This window comes from Tachyglossus aculeatus, chromosome 23, assembly GCF_015852505.1.
Source record: "Tachyglossus aculeatus isolate mTacAcu1 chromosome 23, mTacAcu1.pri, whole genome shotgun sequence".
Lineage (NCBI taxonomy): Eukaryota > Metazoa > Chordata > Mammalia > Monotremata > Tachyglossidae > Tachyglossus > Tachyglossus aculeatus.
The window spans coordinates 23,783,611-23,801,623 of record NC_052088.1 but is presented as its reverse complement, the minus strand read 5'-3'; positions in this window follow the sequence as shown (position 1 = coordinate 23,801,623).

Below are 18,013 nucleotides of genomic sequence, written 5' to 3'. Positions count from 1 at the left end.
AAAGGACAGTGGGTCTCGGAAGAATTGAGAAAACCAAAGGAGAAGCAGAGATAATACCAACAAGTTTCATATAGTTGTTGGCTGCTACTTTTAACTAATATTGATTAATAATGGTATTTAAGTGCTTACTACATGTCAATACTGTTCTAAGTTCTGGGGTAGATACAAGCTAATCAGATCGGACACAGACCCTGTCCAAAATGGGGCTCACAGTCTTAACCCCTATTTTACAGATGAGGTGACTGAGGCCCAGGGAAGTGAAGCGACTTGCCCAAGGTCACACAGCACACAAAGTGGCTGAGCTGGGTTTAAAGCCCAGATCCTTCTGATTCCCAGGCCGATGCTCTATTACTTTTAACCTTCTAGGCTGTAAGCTCCTTTTGAGCAGTGAATCTGTCTACTAACTGTGTTGTATTGAACCCTCCCAAGTGTTTAGTACAGTGCTCTGCATCCAGTAAACATTCAATAAATACAATTGATTGATTGAATAAATAAATATGGTTGATTGATTACACAGAAGATAAAGCTGCTCAGGATTCTTTACCCTCAGAAAAGTCCTCTCCTCTCTTGCCCCTCATTCAGATCATTTTTAAAAACATTGTCCTGTATGTAATAGGTACCTCCATTGGGCACCCTTTCCACCGAGTAGAAATCCTTGACCTCTATCAGCTCTCTTCCCTCCGAATGATGACCTCTCCTCCCACAGCAGCTCTGCTCACACTCTTCTTCACTCCTCCCAAATTCATCTTCTCGCCATCCCTCTTTCTCAATCCTGGCATTTCTTTCTCACAGTCGGGCAATCGATGGTATTTATTGAGCGTTTCCTCCGTGCTGAGCACTGCATTAAGCCCTTGGGAGAGTATGATACAACCGAGTTGGTAAGTGCTATCCCTACCCACAAGGAGCTTACAGTCTAGATGGGGAGATGGATATTGAATTGCATCGTGGATGTGGATGTAAGTCCTGTGAGGCTGAGCTGCAAACTCCCTTCTTCAAATTCATGAGATCACAGTTCTACCCCCTCCAAAGAGTATCTCAAACCTTCCTCTCCAGGAGAACTCCTTCGATTTCAGTTGTACCCCCCTTGGTTGCATCAAGAGCTTAGTACAGTGCTCTGCACACAGTAAGCACTCAATAAATGTGATTGAATGAATGAATCTGGTCTTCACACACAGCTATATATGTGTATTTAGTACTTATCCATATTTTCCACTCAGACACTTAGTGCAAACGTTAAAAATAACTGTAATTGCTGCTATTCTCTGTGAATGACTTGGATCTTTCAATCTCCCTGAGTAGAGCCCACTTTATCTCTAGACGGTAAGCTCATTATGGGCAGGGAACGTGTCTTCTAATTCTGTTGTACTCACCCAAGCACTTAGTACAGTCCTCAGCACATAGTGTTTAAGGAATATCACTGAGTGATTGAAACAGTATTGTACTTCCCCAAGCACTTACTACAATGTCCTGCACAAAGTAAGCACTCAATAAATACGACTGAGTAATAATAATAATAATTGTGGTATTTAAGTGCTTATTATGTGCCAAGCACTGTTCTAAGTGATGGAGTAATAACAATAATAATAATGATGGCATTTATTAAGCACTTACTATGTGCAAAGCACTATTCTAAGTGCTGGAAAGGTTACAAGGTGATCAGGTTGTCCCATGTGGGGCTCACAGTCTTAATCCCCATTTTACAGATGAGGTAACTGAGGCCCAGAGAAGTTAAGTGACTTGCCCAAAGTCACACAGCTGACGGAGCTGGGATTTGAACCCATGACCTCTGACTCCAAAGCCCAGGCTCTTTCCACTGAGCTATGCTGATACAAGGTAATCAGTTTATCCCACGTGGAGTTCACAGCCTTCATCCCCACTTTACAGATGGGGTAACTGAGGCCCAGAGAAGTTAAGTGACTTGCCCAAGGTCACCCAGCAGACAAGTGGCAGAACTGGGATTAGAACCCATTTCCTCTGACTCCCAAGCCTAGGCTCTTTCCACTAAGCCACGCTGCTTCTCCTATGCATGGGAGTATTCTACTGTGCACTTAGGGCCATACTTCACATATAGCAAGTGCTCAGTAAATACTGTTGATGAGGAGATTTGGCAGTTTTGGAGAGGAAGATTCTTAATAATAATAATAATGATAATGGTATTTGTTAAGTGCTTACTGTGTGCCAGGCACTGTACTAAGTGCTGGGGAGGAATACAAGCAAATTGGGTTGGACACAGTCCCTGTCCCACATGGGGCTCACAGCCTTACTCTCCATTTTACAGATGAGGTAACTGAGGCACAGAGAATAATGATGGTGTTTGTTAAGCGCTTACTATGTGCAAAGCACTGTACTAAGCGCTGGGGAGGTTACAAGGTGAACAGATTGTCCCACGGGGGGCTCACAATCTTAATCCCCATTTTACAGATGAGGTAACTGAGGCCCAGAGAAGTGAAGTGACTTGCCCAAAGTCACACAGCTGACAAGAAGTGAAGTGACTTGCCCAGTATCACTTGGCAGACAAGTGGCAGAGCCAGAATTCGAATCCCTGACCTTCTAACTCCCAGGCCCATGGTCTACCCCCTAAGCCCTGCTGCTTCTTGCCTGAAGTTGGGGAATGTGTGATCTAACAACTAAACTGGTGGGGCAAACTGGGGTCTGCTGGTTCCTCCGCCACAGGGCCTTAATTTGTCCTGCATGGAAAGTTTCCAGGAATATTCAACATTGTACAGCATATAGGCCATATGGAGAATGGACTTGTCTGCAAGTGTCCTAGCTAACATTCTAAAATCTCTTTAAATACTTCCTTAATGATAGAATAATGAAAATCTCAAAGAATAGAGGATTACATGGAGTACCTCCATCTAAAACAATTCTGCTGGTCTACGACAGTAACTTCTCATTGATCTTTTTTCCAAACAGGTCATGTAATTTACAATTTCCGCGGTCTCACACTCTTTTGCCCAAGTGCTATGCCGTTTTGGAGGATGATTTCAGTTCACATGCTGACAATCAATCAATCATATTTATTGAGCACTTACTGTGTGTAGAGCACTGTACTAAGCACTTGGGGGAGTACAATATAGCAGAGTCGGTGGACACATTCCCTGCTTGTAATGAACTTACAGTCTAGAGGGGGATGCAGACATTAATATAAAGTGTATATAAGTGAATATAAGTGAAGCAGCGTGGCTCAGTGGAAAAAGCACGGGCTTTGGAGTCAGAAGTCATGGGTTCAAATCCCGGCTCCACCAACTGTCAGATGTGTGACTTTGGGCAAGTCAGTTAACTTCTCTGTGCCTCAGTTCCCTCATCTGTAAAATGGGGATTAAGACTGTGAGCCCCCCCGTGGGACAACCTGAACACCTTGTAACCTCCCCAGTGCTTAGAACATGTGCTTTGCACATAGTAAGCGCTTAGTAAATGCCATCATCATCATCATAAAGTGTGGGTATGCACCTAAGTGCTGTGGGGCTGAGGGAAGGGTTAATAAAGGGAGCATATCAGAGTGACACAGAAGGGAGTGGGAAAAGAGGAAATGAGCACTTAGGCTCCACGTGGATTTTTAGTGCTATATTAACTTCATTTCTGCTATGTGTGAATAACGGGAGTCTAAGTGAGGACTCAGGGAGTCAGGCTAGTGGAGTAACCAGGAGTAAGTACTGTAACACTACTCTGTAATTGTCTGGGGAAGTGGTATTAAATTAAATTATACAATGCATGGTAGCATTTTTCCAGTTCTGTGTTTTTTTTTTCCCCCCAGCTAATTCTGAAGTAAGTCCTCCCAATTTCTGGCCTCTAAATTTACTTTGGAAATACTCAAATTCCCACAATGAATGATCAGCCCATGGTGAAGAACCCTTGCTCGTTCACAGTCCCAGCCTGTTTCTCTCAGTGATAGAGAAGAAACCAGTCATAGGTGGTGATTACCTCCTCTCTGGGCAGCGTCCCTAGGGAGGGCTGACTTCACCATCGTCTGAAGCAAAATGGATAAATTGGCCATTTTATCATGTAATCTGTCTAGCTCAATAGAAATGCACTATTGTGACTATATTGTTCATCTGCAGTCTTAATTGTATTTATTGAGCGCTTACAGTGTGCAGAGCACTGTACTAAGCGCTTGGATAGTACAATTCGACAATCTCTACCCAACAGTGGGCTCATAGTATCTAACTTCAGCATGGCCTAATGGATAAAGCATTTTTCTGGGAGTTGGAAGGATCTGGGTTCTAATCCTGCCTGAGCCACTTGTCTGCTGTGTGACCTTGGGAAAATCACTTAACTTGCTTGTGCTTGTTACCTCATCTGTCAAATGAGGATTAAGACTGTGAGCCCCATGTGGGACAGGGACTGTGTCCAACCTGACAGCATTTTATTAATGATAATAATAAAATAATGATGGTATTTAAGTGCTTACTATGTGTCAAGCACTGTTCTAAACACTGGGGTAGGTACAAGGTAATCAGGTTATCCCACGTGGGGCTCACAGACCTAATTCCCGATTTACAGATGAGGTAACTGAGGCACAGAGAAGTGAAATGACCTGGCCAAAGTCACACAGCTGAGTGGTGGAGCCAGGATTAGAACCCATGACCTCTGTCTCCCAAGCCTGTGCTCTTGTCACTAGGCCATGCTACTTTAGTTTATCCCATTGCTTAGTACAGTGTCTGGCTCATGGTAAGTGCTTAACAAAGTAAATGCTAACTTTCTCACTGTACCTGGATCTCATCTATTTCACTGATGACCTCTTGTCCACATCCTACCTCGGGCCTGGAATGCCCTACCTCTTCATATCAGACAGATAATTGCTCTCCCCCACTTCAAAACTTTATTGAAGGCCCATTTCCTCCGGAAAGCCTTCCCTGACTGAGCCCTCCTCTCCTCTTCTCCCATTCCCTTCTGTGCCGCTCATACTTGCTCCTTCATTCAATCTTCCTCCTTTCGCCACAGCACATATGTATATATCTATATCTATCTGTAATTTATGTAGCTATTAATTTATAATGTCTGTCTCCCACTCTAGACTGTGAGCTCTTTGTGGTCAGGGAATGTGTCTGATGTTATATTGCACTCTCCCAAGTGCTTAGTATAGTGCTTAAAACACAATAAGAGCTCAACAAATATGATTACTAGTTAATTCATTGACAAATACCATAAAAAGTTCAGAAGCCAATTCCCCCATTCATCACGTTCTTATGAGATGATTATTTTTTATTTTTTGGGAAGCAGCGTGGCTCAGTGGAAAGAGCCCGGGCTTTGGAGTCAGAGTTCATGGGTTCGAATTCCGGCTCTACCAATTGTCAGCTGTGTGACTTTGGGCAAGTCACTTCACTTCTCTGGACCTCAGTTACCTCATCTGTAAAACGGGGATGAAGACTGTGAGACCCACGAGGGACAACCTGATCACCTTGTAACCTCCCCAGCGTTTAGAACAGTGCTTGGCACATAGTAAGCACTTAATAAATGCCATCATTATTATTATTATTTAGTTCACCTTACATCCAAATTCACCTTACAGTACTAATGATGATACTTATTCATTCATTCAATCGTATTTATTGAGCACTTATTAAACACTTTCTATGTGCCAAGCCCTGGGGTAGATACAGCAAAATCAAATCAGACACAATCCTTGTTTCACATGACGGTAACAGGGACAGAAAACAGATATTTCATCCCCATTTCTATAGATGAGGAAACTGAGGCATAGAGAAATTGAGTGGTCTTCCCAAAGTCGCTCAGCAGACAAATGGCTAAACTGGGATTGGAACCCAGATCTCATTCATTCATTCAATTGTATTTGAGTGCTTACTGTGTACACAGCACTGTACTAAGAGCTCGGGAAGTGCAAATTGGCAACATATAGAGATGGTCCCTATGCAACAATGGGCTCACAGTCTAGAAATTCTATGGCCTACTGTCCTCAGGAGTTTAGTAAAACCCTCCTGATTCCTATTTCCATGTTTTTTTCCCCTTGGCAACATGGCTGGTTGGATTGTAAGTTTGAAAATTGCCCGTAACCTGGGGTCTCTCTTTTTGATGAAAAGTTTGAGAAAGGAAGCGGGGTTCTTTAAAAGGAAACTGAACTAGAATAATTTTCCACTCTGAAGAGTGACCTTTTCTTAGAGCTACTGGAACAGTAGTGATTTTCATTATTCTGGGGTGGTTTAAGGTAGGATTGTCTAATGTCAGGAAGGTGAACTAGATGACCTCCAAGTTTTGACCTTTGCTTGCCTAATGTGGGCAAAGCACTGCAATAAGTAAGCACTTGGGAGAGTACATAGGAGGGATAGGACAGTCCCTCCCCTCAAGGTGATTGCATTCTAGCAGGGATAGTAGCCTCGCTGTGACTGTTGGGAACACTCACTGGTCCCTCGTTCTTCTCTGTAGATTTTGAAGAAGTTATCTGCATATTCCTAAAATGATTAATACACTTAGAAGAAGTACATTTTAGTCATCTCCAGTGCAAGTGCTACCTTGTAGTATTCCTAGGCCTGGGTATTCTAACGCATTTTAAGATGGGCACTTAAAGGACCACAGTTAGTCTGACATTTGAATGAACAAGATAGTGTACAAATCATAGGCCTGGGTTAATCCCTGCTCTGCCACCTGAATGCTGGGTGGCCTTGAGCAAGTCACTTAACTTCTCTGTGCCTCAGTGTAAAAATGAGGCTTCAGTACTTGTCTCTTTTTTAAACTGTGAACTCCATTTGGGACAGGGTCTGAGTTGACCTGATTGTCTTGTATATTCCCCAATGCTTAGTACAGTCCTTGGCACATATTAAATGTTCAACATATACCACAATTATTATTAGTGGGCCACCATGAACCCTCTTTTTCCTCCACATTTGCCATGTGGCTTGCTTTTTCTGAAAGTGGCAGCATCTGCTGGGTGGGAAGAAGAGGTGTGGGTAGGAATTCCCCATCTCTCCCAAGTTAGGGTCTAGTGGATGGGGTGGAAGCACAGTGAGTAAACACACACACACACACACACACACACACACACAGTCACCTCTGCTTAGTGAAGAGTTTGGTCTCTATTCACCCCCTTCCCTGATCTTACATTCAACAAGGTTGGTATTAAAAGGGTTTTGGACATTTGATTTGATGATTTGTCTTCTCCAACCTTTTTCTCTGCAGCATTCCATTTCTGATTTGGTGGCTTGGCCAGTTTTGCCGAAGAACACCACAGTCACTTCTGATCCCGCCTTCTGGTTCTGAATGGGTGTTTGAAGAGGCCAAATTTGGCTCACTTACACCTAGGAGACTTTCTGGCAATGATATTAGTGCTTGTTGTTTTAAGGGTAAAAGCATTTCCCTGCTCTCCTTTAGAACTGACGTGTCTACTGGTCTGTAAAATTATTGCCTTTCAGGCTTTTGAAATAACACAACATCTCAGTGACCTGCCTCTCCCCAATGATGAGACAGCCCTATGCAGGTGGCCATGTTTTAATGGGCTCTGATTTCACCTAGGTGACATTTAGCACCATGAGGCTGGGAGAAAGGACTTCTATAATGCGGGCAATGCTGTGCATGATAGATTGCACTTATAAGTCTTGTTACTGTTAATATGCATTTGAGTGTTACAGCTCACCTACCCTGAGGTCTAAAATCATCCTCTCACCATGCAAATCGCATTAACAAAAGCCACTACGGGGCCCTAGGGTCGTACTGGCTATTATTAAGGGCTATCTTCTGGTCAGTTACCCTCCACGACTATATATAATTCCAATTCTAGTGTTGGAAGTCATGACAAGGGGTCAGTAAGTCCAACCCCCTGCCATCCAGGACTGACTGACTCCTATGATTAAAGTTTTACAGGAACGACCCATTCCAAATCCCACCCTGCAGAAAATGTCGTTCTTTGTAGCTAACCTTTGTTCTTTGTTTCAATTTAAGATCACGTTGGATCACTCTCTAGTGTTTGCCGTTGTTCTATAAAAAAGCAGTGGAGCGGGAGGGAGTCAATCAATGGTATTTACTGAGCGCTAACTATAGGCAGAGCACTGTACTAAGCTGGTCAAGAAAAGAGGGCGAAAAATAAATTGAAAAGGGGGAAAAGCATCTGAGGAAAGGTTAAAGGGATAAATTTATAAATTACCTGAAGTAAACCTAGGCTATGGACCAGTTTATACCAGGCAAATCCTATACACAACCCTAGGCATCTCAATCAATAATGGAACTGATTGCTGACCCTGACTTCTGTTACCTAGGGAGCATATTATCAGACAATGCAAGAACAGTCAGAGACAGAAAACTAAATCAGGAAAACTTGATACTTTTGAAATTGATAAAACTTGACATGCATTTGATATTCCTCAAAACTCTCCAGTGGCTACCAATCAATCTGCGCATCAGGCTGAAACTCCTCACCCTGGGCTTCAAGGCTCTCCATCACCTCACCCCCTCCTACCTCACCTCCCTTCTCTCCTTCTCCAGCCCAGCCCGCACCCTCCGCTCCTCCGCCGCTAAACTCCTCACCGTACCTCGCTCTCGCCTGTCCCGCCATCGACCCCCGGCCCACGTCATCCCCCGGGCCTGGAATGCCCTCCCTCTGCCCATCCGCCAAGCTAGCTCTCTTCCTCCCTTCAAGGCCCTACTGAGAGCTCACCTCCTCCAGGAGGCCTTCCCAGACTGAGCCCCTTCCTTCCTCTCCCCCTCGTCCCCCTCTCCATCCCCCCCATCTTACCTCCTTCCCTTCCCCACAGCACCTGTATATATGTATATATGTTTGTACATAATTATTACTCTATTTATTTATTTTACTTGTACATATCTATTCTATGTATTTTATTTTGTAAGTATGTTTGGTTTTGTTCTCTGTCTCCCCCTTTCAGACTGTGAGCCCACTGTTGGGTAGGGACTGTCTCTATATGTTGCCAATTCGTACTTCCCAAGTGCTTAGTACAGTGCTGTGCACATAGTAAGCGCTCAATAAATATGATTGATGATGATGATGATGATTCACCCCACCCTCGGCCCCACAGCTCTTATACACGCACCTATGAACTATATAGTATAAATTACATTAACGCCTGTCTCCCCTGCTTGCCTGTAAGCTTGCTGCAGACAAGGATAATGTCTCCCAGCTCTGTTGTACTGTACTATCCCAAGTAGTACAGTGCTCTACACTCAGTAATTGCTCAATAAATACCGTTGATAATGATGAATCAGGGTTGTTTAGTCTACAGAAAGGAAAGAAGTGACTTAATTGTTCTCTTCCAGAGAGGTTTTATGGGAAGAATACTGATCACTTGTTGAATGAGAGGAAATAGGAATGCCTTAAAGCAGGAGGGATTTCAGTTAGACATTTCAGGGTGACGAGACACTGGAATAAGCTACTGAGGGAAGTTGGGGAATCTACATCTCTGGAGATAATTAAGGAAATAAGAGACAACCCCTGTACTAGTGGTTTCACTTGCCTATGGGGTGGGGCTGGCACGGGAACCAGTCAATTGTATTTATTGAGCTCTGTTTGCAGAGCACTGTACTAAGCAGTAGGGAGAGTACATTATAACAGATTTGGTAGACATGTTCCCTGCCTGAAAGCTTACAGTGCAGATGGGGAGACAGACATTAAACAACAGCCTAGGGGTTGTTTAGGGGGTGAATAAAGGGTACAAATCTTTGTGCAAAGGGGATGCAGAAAGGAGAGGGAGTAGGGTGAATGGTGGCTTAGTTGGGGAAGGCCTCTTGGAGGAGATGGGATTTTAATAAGGCTTTGAAGATGGGGAGGGAGAGAGCTCTGTCAGAAATAAAGGAGGAGGGAGTTCCAGGCCAGAGGCATGACATGGACAAAGGATTCGCAGTAAGATAGATGAGATTGAGGTACCGTGAGCCAGTTGGTGATAGCAGAGTGAAGTGAATGTGCTGTGTTGTAGTTAGAAATCAGTGAAGTAAGATAGGAGGGGGCAAGGTAATTGAGTGCTTTACTGTCGATGGTAAAGAGATTTTATTTGATGTGGAGGTAGATAGGCAACCACTGGTAGTTACGGATGAGTGGATAAACATAGACTCATTTTTTTTCTTTCAAAAATGATCTGGGCAGCAAGGTGAAGTATGCAGTGGAGTAAGGAGAGGCAGGAGGCTGATGGTCTCTTCCAGTTCGGGGATTCTAAGTAGCAGCATCTCCCTGTTGTTTTCTCTCTGAAGATGCAGAACAAATGGACTGTACCCTTTTCGATAAGGACTCTTCAGAGAGTTGAAAATGGTAATTAAAGTGTCTACCAGCCTTCTAAAGCACCCCCAATCCTTTCATCTTTCCACCTAATCCTCTAATCATTTTTACTGTTTTTTTAAGCCTAGATTGAGAACGACTATTATGTAGCTAGTAACTCACTGCCTTCATTCCTCCCAAGCCAATCTTCTAGCTGTACCCAGCTGTAGTGTCTCCAGTCACCAACCCTTCTCACACTCCATTCCTGCAGCTTGGAACTCCACATCAGAAAAATCACAGCTCTCCCCACCTTTAAATCCACCCCAAATCCCACCTTTTCCAACAAGATTTTCCTGATGAATTTTCCAGCATCATGAGTCCTATCATCCCTTCAGCCATCTCACGAAACTCTTTTCACCTTCCTTAGCACTCATGTTAGGTGTCTGTTCAAGTTATCTATTTTGACAGTGTTGTGGATATTTTTAAATTGGTCTCCCGTTATTAGGGTGTAATCTCCTTGTGGGCCCAAAGAGTTAACATAAAAATAGAATTCAGAAAATATAGGGTACTTATGATCCTTACTCCATTCTTTCAAAGTATCTTCTCCCGTTCATGAATGACTCTTTCAAAAACTTCAGTGCTGGTGAAATAACATCTGGGATGATCAGAAACACATGGTAATGTCTCCTATCAGATTCCCTTCTCCCCTCATGAAAAATTTTTAGCTGATGGAATAAAACCACACACATTTTGCAGTTTGATTTTAGTCAGCAAGCAGTAGGAATTGAAGCAGATGAAAACAATACGACAGTTGATATGATCAGAATCTCTGGACAGGCAGTGACTCCTCTACATAGAAGCTCATTGTGGGCACGGAATGTGTCTTTTGTTGAACCCTCCTAAATGCTTAGTACAGTGCTCTGCACACAGTAAGCACTCAATACTTTTGATTGTTGATTGACTGACTGAGTGGCCAGAGCTCAGCAAAAATCGTGGCCATTCTGCCACCTGGACAAGCCCAAATGGAACATTCTGGGCCTGGACTAGTTTTGGAAGTATTGTAATTTAAGTGAGTTTCTCCTGTGAGACTGTAAGCTCTGTGACGGCAGGGATCCTCTCTCATTCTTTTATTACCTCTCCAGAGTGCTCTGCACATCGTTGAACTAAATAAATGCTACTGATTACCTGATTGGATGATCACATTTTCAGTTCCTCTGGAAACTTCTTTCCAAAGCTACAGTCATGATGATGGTGGCAGTGCATTGTGGCCTAGTGAAAGAAGCATGGAGCTGGAAGTCAGAAGACCTAGGTTGTAATCCTGTCTCCAACACTTGTCTGCTGTGTGACCTTGGGTAAGTCAGTTAACATCTCAGTGCATCTGTAAAATAGGGATTAAATCCTGCTTCCTCCTACTTAGTCCCTATCCCAAAAGGGGCTCAAAGTCTATGTCCAACCTGATCATTTTGTACCTACCTCAGGGTTTAGCACAGTGTTTGGCACACAGTAAGGGCTCAACAGATACCACTGATTGATTTACTACTGTCTCTACCCTCACCAACTCTGAAATCCCTCTCTCTGATCATAATCTTCTCACCTGCCTCCTCACTCACACTCCTTTCCCCTGTAAATCCATATTACTCCCTCATAGAGAGCTCCGGTCTCTTGACCCCATCCATCTTTCTCAGCGCCTCACACCCCACCTCGCCTCCCTTTCCTCTCTACCCAATCTTGATGATCAGATTACTGCTCTCAACTCTGCCCTTTCTACTCAGCTAGACTCACTCGCTCCCCTTTCCCTTCGCCCCTCTCGGACCACTAACCCACAGCCCTGGATCACTGCCACTGTCCGCCTCCTTCGCTCTTATGCTTGAGCTGCTGAACGCTGCTGGCGAAAGTCTAAACACCATGCCAACCTCGTTCACTTCAAGGTTATCCTTTCCTGCCGTAACTCTGCCCTCTCCTCTGCCAGAGAAAACTATTTCTCCTCCCTTATTGACACCCACGCCCATTATCACCATCAGCTCTTCCATACATTCAACTCCCTTCTCAGGCTCCCAGTTCCTCCCCCTCCTCCTTCCCTAACCCCCAACGATCTGGCCTCCTACTTCATTAATAAAATTAAATCCATCAGGTCCGAACTCCCCAAAGTCATTCCCCCACCTTCTGCAACTCCCCGGCTCTCCACGCTCTCCACTACTCTCCCATCCTTCCCAGCAGTATCCTCAGAGGTGCTCTCCTCCCACCTCTCAAGTGCTACTCCGGCCACCTGTGCTTCTGACCCCATTCCCTCTCATCTCATGAAATCTCTCACTCCGTCCCTTCTCCCCTCCTTAACTTCCATCTTCAACCGCTCACTCTCCACTGGTTCCTTCCCCTCTGCCTTCAAACATGCTCATGTGTCTCCCATCTTAAAAAAACCCTCTCTTGACCCCAGCTCACCTTCTAGTTATCACCCTATCTCCCTCCTACCATTCCTTTTCAAACTCCTTGAATGAGTTGTCTACACGTGCTGCCTCGAATTCCTCAACACCAACTCTCTCCTCGACCCCCTCCAATCTGGCTTCCGTCCCCTACATTCCATGGAAACTGCCCTCTCAAAGGTCACCAATGACCTCCTGCTTGCCAAATCCAACGGCTCATACTCTATCCTAATCCTAATCGACCTCTCAGCTGCCTTCGACACTGTGGACCACCCTTTTCTCCTCAACATGCTATCCGACCTTGGCTTCATCATCATCGTCATCATCAATCGTATTTATTGAGCGCTTACTATGTGCAGAGCACTGTACTAAGCGCTTGGGAAGTACAAATTGGCAACATATAGAGACAGTCCCTACCCAACAGTGGGCTCACAGTCTAAAAGGGGGAGACAGAGAAAAAAACCAAACATACTAACAAAATAAAATAAATAGAATAGATATGCACAAATTAAATAAATAAATAAATAGAGTAAAAAAATAAATAGACTCTGTCCTCTCCTGGTTCTCCTCTTATCTCTCCGGTCGTTCACTCTCAGTGTCTTTTGCGAGCTCCTCCTCCCCCTCCCATCCCCTTACTGTAGGGGTTCCTCAAGGTTCAATTCTTGGTCCCCTTCTGTTCTTGACCTACACTCACTCCCTTGGTGACCTCATTCGCTCCAACGGCTGCAACTATCATCTCTATGCTGATGACACCCAAATCTACATCTCTGCCCCTGCTCTCTCTCCCTCCCTCCAGGCTTGCATCTCCTCCTGCCTTCAGGACAACTCCATCTGGATGTCTGCCCACCACCTAAAACTCAACAAGTCCAAGACTGAACTCCTTGTCTTCCCTCCCAAACCCTGCCCTCTCCCTGACTTTCCCATCACTGTTGACTGCACTACCATCCTTCCCGTCCCACAAGCCCGCAACCTTGGTGTCATCCTTGACTCGGCTCTCTCGTTCACCCCTCACAACCAAGCCGTCACCACAACCTGCCGGTCTCACCTCTGCAACACTGCCAAAATCCGCCCTTTCCTCTCCATCCAAACCACTACCCTGCTCGTTCAAGCTCTCATCCTATCCCGTCTGGATTACTGTATCAGCCTCCTCTTCGATCTCCCATCCTCCTGTCTCTCCCCTCTTCAATCCATACTTCACACCACTGCCCAGATTGTCTTTGTCCAGAAATGCTCTGGGCATGTTACTCCCCTCCTCAAAAATCTCCAGTGGCTACTAATCAACCTACACATCAGGCAGAAACTCCTCACCCTCGGCTTCAAGGCTGTCCATCCCCTCGCCCCCTCCTACCTCACCTCCCTTCTCTCCTTCTACAGCCCAGCCCGCACCCTCCACTCCTCTGCCGCTAATCTTTTCACTGTGCCTGATTCTCACCTGTCCCGCTGTCGACCCCCGGCCCACGTCATCCCCCTGGCCTGGAATGCCCTCCCTCCGCACATCCGCCAAGCTAGCTCTCTCCCTCCCTTCAAGGCCCTACTGAGAGCTCACCTCCTCCAGGAGGCCTTCCCAGATTGAGCCCCCTCCTTCCTCTCCTCCTCCTCCCCATCTCCATCCCCCTGCCTTACCTCCTTCCCCTCCCCACAGCCCCTTTATATATGTTTGTATGTATTTATTACTCTATTTTATTTGTGCATATTTATTCTATTTATTTTATTTTGTTAGTATGTTTTGTTTTGTTCTCTGTCTCCCCCTTCTAGACTGTGAGTCCCCTGTTGGGTAGGGACCGTCTCTATATGTTGTCAACTTGTACTTCCCAAGCATTTAGTACAGTGCTCTGCACACAGTAAGCACTCAATAAATACGATTGAATGAATGAATGAATTTACCAATCAAAAAACCCCATAAAAAGTGATGGATGCTGTGGCTCTACTATGAGAAGCAGCATGGTGTAGTGGATAGAGCACAGGCCTGAGAGTCAGAAGGTCATGGGTTCTAATCCCAGCTCCTCCACCTGTCTGCTGTGTGAGTTCGGGTAAGTCACTTCACTTCTCTGTGCCTCAGCTACCTCATCTGTAAATTGGGGATCGAGACTGTGAGCCCTTTGTGGGACAGGGACTTTGTCCAACCTGATTTGCTTGTATCCAACCTAGCACTTAGTACAGTGCCTGGCACATAGTAAGCAATTACAATACCATAATAATAATTATTATTATTACTAAAGAGGAGAAAGAGGTGGTTGAAGAGCTCTTTTTAGGAGCCAGGGGATTCTTCTGTCTCATCTCCTGGTGTAAGGCAGAACTCTTATCCTCCTTTGGGCTTTTTTTTGGGGGAGGGGGGGCAGAACCCTAAAAGCCTTCCCATCCTGTCCACTGTGGGAGGTCCATTCATCTTCATTACTACTCTACATATGGAAGACTTCCAATATTCCATCACAGTTGCTAGCCGGAGCCCCACGGTACCACCATCTGTACACTTGATACTCTGTGTCCTCCTTTACTCCTGAGCTTGGGTTTCTACTGGTGGAGAGCAGCATGGAGCTGCTTTTGTCAGGCAAGAGGCAGAAGTCTGCCATAGGATGGCTCAACTGGTGGCAACTCTCAAATGTGCCTGGCTCCAGGCCATCAAAAGGTAATTAATCAATCAGTCCTATTCTCTGAGACTTACAGTGTGCAGAGCACTGTACTAATTCATCAGTGGTGTTTATTGAGCACTGACTGTTTGCAGAGCACCTTACTAATTGCTTGGGGGAGTTCAGTACAACAGAATTGGTAGATGCATTCCCTGCCCACGAGGAACTTACAGTCTAGAGGGAGAGATGGACATGAAAATAAATTATAGGTGTGAACATAAGTGCTGTGGGGCTGAAGGTGGGATGAATAACAAGTGCTTAAAGGGTGCAGATCCCAGTGCATAGGTAATAAAGAGGGGAGAATAATAATAATAATGGCATTTATTAAGCACTTACTATGTGCAAAGCACTGTTCTAAATGCTGGAGAGGTTACAAGGTGATCAGGTTGTCCCATGTGGGGCTCACAGTCTTCATCCCCATTTTACAGATGAGGGAACTGAGGCACAGAGAAGCTAAGTGACTTGCCCAAAGTCACACAGTTGACAATTGGCGGAGCCGGGATTTGAACCCATGACCTCTGACTCTAAAGCCTGTGCTTTTTCCACTGAGCCCCTGTGCTTCTCTAAGGAGTAAGCAAGGATAATAATCTTTATTGAATATTATGTGATGGATTACTGATGGTCCATTCGTATTTTTAAAGTACTGTATTTCAAATACCATTCTTCCCAGAATTCAAAGCATTCTTCAGAGGTATGGATGTAGTGCAGAGCACTGTAAGGCATGCACAGAAAAGCCATAAACCTATGTTTATGACCTCAGCAATACAGTCAATTATTTAAATGGTGAAAACAGTTGTTACCTCGCACTTTTCTTTTCTCCTTTTCACTGCCAATGAGCCTCCTGCCATTTAATAATCATGGTGATATCTGTTAAGCGCTTATGTGACAACCAAGTGCAGGGGTAGATGCAAGATATGTCTAAGTGGGAAGGAGAATGGGTATTGACAGATGAGGAAACTGAGGCACAGATGAGTTAAGTGACTTGCCCAAGATCACACAGCAGGCAAGTGGCAGAGCCAGGGTTAGAATCCTGTTGCTCTGTCTCCCAGGACAGTGCTTTTCCCAATAGGCCACACTGTTTCTCCATAAAGAAGAAGGTTTCCGCTTTGATTTTCAAATGGGCCTTGGTTTTGATCAGGGAGGCTTTGGCGGCATTTTAGAAGCGATGTCCCACCTACATGGTTTGCATTCACCTAAATTAACTCCAACTTTTCTTCCTTCACTCTGTTCTGTGTTTGAAATTCCCGTGGCTAGCCAAAGTGAAGCTTGAACACTGTAGAAATATAAGAATGTGGAGAAGCATGAGATAGAGTCAATAATTGTGTTATTCACTAAGGGCGTACTGACTGCCAATCAATCAAGCCCTTACTGAGTGTTGACTGTGTGCAGAACACTTTACTAAGCACTTGGGAGAGTACAGTATAGCAGTTCATAGACAAGTTCCTTGCCCACTGTCTACTGTGTATAGTCTACAGTCTAGTGCCATGCACTGTGCTAAGTGTTGCTACTGTGTATAGTCTAGTCTAGTGCCATACACTGTGCTACGTGTTGTGGTAGATACAAGATTCAAATCAGACACACGCCCTATTCAATAGGGGGCTGAGAATCTAAGCAGTAGAGTGAGCATTTTTACACTTGAGTAAACTGAGGCACAGAAAAGTTTTGTGACTTGCCTAAGGTGATGCAACAGGCTGGTGACGGAGAAGTGAGTAGAACTCAGGTCTCCTGACTGCCACTACCATGCTCTTTTCTCTAGGCCACACTGCCTCAGCTTCTAGACACTCTACGTAGCCACCCACACCACTACCTCAAAAACGACACCCATCTTCACGATGTTTGATAGCCCTGCTCCTCACTCTGTCTTACATGTTTACAGATGGGAACACTGAAGCAGTGAGGTGAGGATTTAATGAAAGAGTTGATTGAACTGAGTAAATTTGAGAGACATCAAATGTAAATTTGGACCAACATCCTATTCATTCATTCATTCATTCAATCGTAGTTTTTGAGCAATTACCGTGTGCAGAGTGCTGTAATAATAATAATAATGATGGCATTTGTTAAGCACTTACTATGTGCAAAGCACTGTTCTAAACGCTGGGGGGATACAAGGTGATCAGTTTGCCCCCCGTGGGGCTCACAGTCTTAATCTCCATTTTACAGATGAGGTAACTGAGGCACAGAGAAGTTAAGTGGTTTGCCCAAGGTCAAACAGCTGACAAGTGGCAGGGCTGGGATTTGAACCCATGACCTCTGACTCTCAAGCCCATGTTTATCCACTGAGCCAGTGGATAGGGACAGTCCCTACCCAACAACAGGCTCATAGTCTAGAATGCTATGTAATTGCTCCTTATTTGGGTGCAGCTCTTGGTTTCTTCGGAGCTTGGTTATCAGCTACTATGGACCTGTCATTTCTGAGCAGTCAAAGTGATTCAGCATTCAACTGCTTACTTTGAAACCAGGAGAAGAAACCAAATAAACAGTCACTGATCGTACAGTTCAGAAGAACAGCTTTTCCCTTCAGGACTATTCATACATATTTCAATTGGTACTAAAGTAACTTACCACACGGTCTCTCTCTTCAACATGAAATCATTGTTCTAAACTTGGCAGTAATTCTAGCACTGGGTTTTTAACGGTCATCCTGGGATATTAAATCAGCTCCGCTCAGTTGATAGGGCTAACGTGCAAGAGATTGCTTGAGGCAGGTGTTTTGAGGAGGCCCGAATCTGTTGGCATTAAGTGACAATTCATATTTGCTGCAGGGGCACTAAACTGTGCTGTTTTAAAACAGGAAATCTGAGTTAAAAGCTGTG